Here is a 3,819-nt window from a genome sequence, read left to right as displayed (position 1 = left end):
ACGGGGCCCAGAATGACAATATCATCAACTAGATGAACTAGGACGTGCGTCATGATATTGAAGAAGGATGGTGGGAACACCAGCTCGAAACTGACAAGACATTGCACCACATCACTCCTTGGCCTTGGTATGATTTCTGGATCGATCACCTTCTGAGAGATTGCATTGAGGAATGCACATAGCTTCACAATGGCTAATCGGACGTTTTCCGGTAGAAGCCCCCTCAATGCAACCGGAAGCAATTGCGTCATAATCACGTGACAGTCATGACTTTAAGTTCTGAAACTTTTTCTCTGCCATATTTATTATTCCCTTTATATTCGACGAGAAGCCAGTCGGGACCTTCATACTAAGCAGCCATTCAAAGAAGATTTCCTTCTCTTCTTTGGTAAGAGCGTAGCTGGCAGGACCTTCATACTGCTTTGGAGGCATGCCGTCTTTTTCGTGCAAATGTTGCAGGTCCTCCCGTGCCTGAGCTGTATCTTTTGTCTTCCCATACACCCAAGAATCCTAGCAAGTTCACGCAAAGGTTCTTCGTCACGTGCATCACGTCGATCGAAGAGCGGACCTCTAGGTCTTTCCAGTAGGGTAGGTCCCAAAATATAGATTTCTTCTTCCACATGGGTGCGTGTCCCTCAGCGTCACTCGGAACAGCTAGTCCGTCGGGACCCTTTCCAAAGATTACGTGTAAATCATTGACCATAGCAAGTACATAATCACCGGTACGCATGGCGGGCTTCTTCCGGTGATCTGCCTCGCCTTTGAAATACTTGCCTTTCTTTCGACATTGATGGTTGGTCGGAAGAAATCGACGATGGCCTAGGTACACATTCTTCCTGCAGCTTCCCAGGTATATACTTTCGGTGTCAGCTAAACAGTGCGTGCATGCGTAGTATCCCTTGTTTGTCTGTCCTGAAAGGTTACTGAGAGCGGGCGAACCATTGATGGTTACAAACAGCAACGCGTGCAGGTTAAATTCCTCCTGTCTGTGCTCATCCCACACGCGTGCACCGTTTCCATTCCACCGCTGTAAAAGTTCTTCAACTAATGGCCTTAGGTATACATCAATGTCGTTGCCGGGTTGCTTAGGGCCTTGGATGAGAACTGGCATCAAAATGAACTTCCGCTTCATGCACATCCAAGGAGGAAGGTTATACATACATAGAGTCACGGGCCAGGTGCTGTGATTGCTGCTCTGCTCCTCGAAGGGATTAATGCCATCCGCGCTTAAACCAAACCATACGTTCCTTGGATCATGTGCAAACTCAGCCCAGTACTCTCTCTCGATTTTTCTCCACTGTGACCTGTCAGCGGGAGCTCTCAACTTACCGTCTTTCTTACGGTCCTCACTGTGCCATCGCATCAACTTGGCATGCTGTTTGTTTCTGAACAATCATTTCAACCGTGGTATTATAGGAGCATACCACATCACCTTCGCAGGAACTCTCTTCCCGCGGGGCTCATCGTCAACATCACCAGGGTCATCTCGTCTGATCTTATACCACAATGCACTGCATACCGGGCATGCGTTCAAATCCTCGTACGCACCGCGGTAGAGGATGCAGTCATTAGGGCATGCATGTATCTTCTGCACCTCCAAAACACTGCGGCGCGTGCGGGATCACAGACGACAAGGAAAAAAGAAGGAGCGGCGAACAAGATCGATCGGCAATAACACCTAATCCGGCCGTGCTACCGGGTGACGTCCTCGCGGAGATCCTCGGCCGCCTCGCGCCGCACAGCCTAGCCACGTCCCGCCTGTTCTGCAGTGCGTGGCGCGACACCATCGACACCCGCCTGCGCGCCCACCTGCTCCCGTGCTTCATGCGCGGAATCTTCATCAACTTCACCCGGCTTAGATTCTCGGAGTTCTTCTCACGTCCCACGACAGGCCCGGCGATCTGCGGAGGGCTCGACTTCTTGCCCTGCACGGGCGTCAGTGTCATGGACCACTGCAACGGGCTATTGCTTTGCCGCGGTCTGAGGCACGAGCACGACCATGCACTGCCGCGCGATTATGTCGTCAACCCGGCCACACGTCGGTGGGCGCGTCTGCCCCAACACCCTCGGCCGCACATGTCGGGTTCCGACGAGAGCGCGTACCTCGCGTTCGAGCCAGGCATGTCACCGCACTATGAGGTCGTTCTGATCCCGCTCGTGTTGTCCGCCGGCGTGTCGAACGATGACACATTGCTTGGATCGGAGTGGCCCCCCCGCGTCATACGTCATTGATGTGTTCTCGTCAGTTACTCGGTGGTGGGACAAGACGACCTTTGTTCGGGAAGGGGAGACCGCAGGGATCATTGACTACATGGATTCGGATTGGTCGTATAATCAATATCATTATCATGCGGTCTACTGGCAAAGCAATCTCTATATCCATTGCCAGCATGGCTATCTCATGAGGTACTACTACTTGCTCCTCGGTCATTATTCCTGTTTAGCATAAGTCAAATATTGTGGGATTTGCAAATCAAAGTCAAATATTGTGATGTTTCCTCCACACCAATTCTTCTGAGTTTTCCATAAGGCCACAGCGTAATGCTAAGAATTCTCAGGAATTAGTTCAATGTAAGGAAAGAGTCATAAGAATCTAGTACCGCCATTCCGGCCCATTAAATGAATGTCATACATGGGCATAATAACATAGGAAAAATCCCATGGTAATTATCTAAGAAATACTGCTAAAATATATGCTGCTATGATTCTTACCTGGTGTTATTAATCTGTCTTATCTGATTGTTCATGTTTGCAGAATGTGTTTGTCAGATCACACATACAGAGTAATTACACTACCAGTCAGCAAATATTTACCGAGAGGATATCCCGACCACCATCTTGGTAAATCACAGAGAGGGGTGTATTGTGCAATATCAAATAACCGGAGTCCGGTCCTTCAGCTTTGGCATCTCAATGAATCGTGTAGTCGAATAGAATGGGTGCTAAATCATGATACCACTCTTAGTACCTTTGAACATGAGGACTATGCCCAACTAGGTAGGCAATGGATCATACAGGATGTTAACTACCGTAAGTGGTTCTTTGAGCAGAATGGAATTTACAAAGAGCCGGTGGAAGAGAAATATGACTGGAATTCTGACGAGGATAGCATTCTTCACATTGAATATGATGTTGAAGAGGGATACGAGGATAACGGTCTTGACTTCGAAGATGACGCTATCGAGGATAACACTCTTGAAGAGGGATATTATGGAAATTATTATTTCCTTGGGTTTCATCCTTATGAAGAGATTGTCTTCTTAATTTCATCAGGGAGAAAACCTAGAGGACTGGCCTATGATTGGAACAGCTCAAAATTTCAGGACTTGGGCAATGTGTGTTCAGCATATTACGACCCCATCTGTGGACTACCATGCCAAGAGACATATGCAGCTTTCCCGTATACACCTTGCTGGATAGGCGAGTTTCCGGGAAACGAAATAGAATCGCTATATCAAGATCGGGAACTATCTAGGACAAAGATGGAATTGGAAGAGGAATCCAACATTACATGCATGGACTTGTACGATATGCGCAAGTTCAGTGGACGCGTCAAGAGGATCAAGGACTCCACAACCAAGATTCGTCGCAGACGCCGCAAGTAGGAATCCACATTCACCGACATGAAGGCCAAGGCAATCAAGTTCTTCCTTGGCAATGCCACCAAGAAGCTCGAGTGTGGGAGTTAAATGTTGAAGGCAGGGCACAACAATTTTCTACGGCTGGCTGCTCCTACAAAGAAAAACTGGGCTGCAGATCTCGTGCAAAAAAACTAGGATGGCCTCACCATGAGAAATGCAGCTTCCGCAACCAAGTGCT

General features: G+C 48.4%; 1 pseudogene; it reads left to right on the top strand.

Annotated features, from left to right (window-relative positions):
* Window positions 1-1,575: 1,575 nt before the first annotated feature.
* Window positions 1,576-3,605, top strand: LOC119345217 (annotated as a pseudogene).
* Window positions 3,606-3,819: the final 214 nt, after the last annotated feature.

This window comes from Triticum dicoccoides, unplaced genomic scaffold, assembly GCF_002162155.2.
Source record: "Triticum dicoccoides isolate Atlit2015 ecotype Zavitan unplaced genomic scaffold, WEW_v2.0 scaffold2170, whole genome shotgun sequence".
NCBI classification, from domain to species: domain Eukaryota; kingdom Viridiplantae; phylum Streptophyta; class Magnoliopsida; order Poales; family Poaceae; genus Triticum; species Triticum dicoccoides.
Note: the sequence above shows the minus strand (reverse complement) of the source record. Positions and strands in the feature narration are given on the sequence as shown.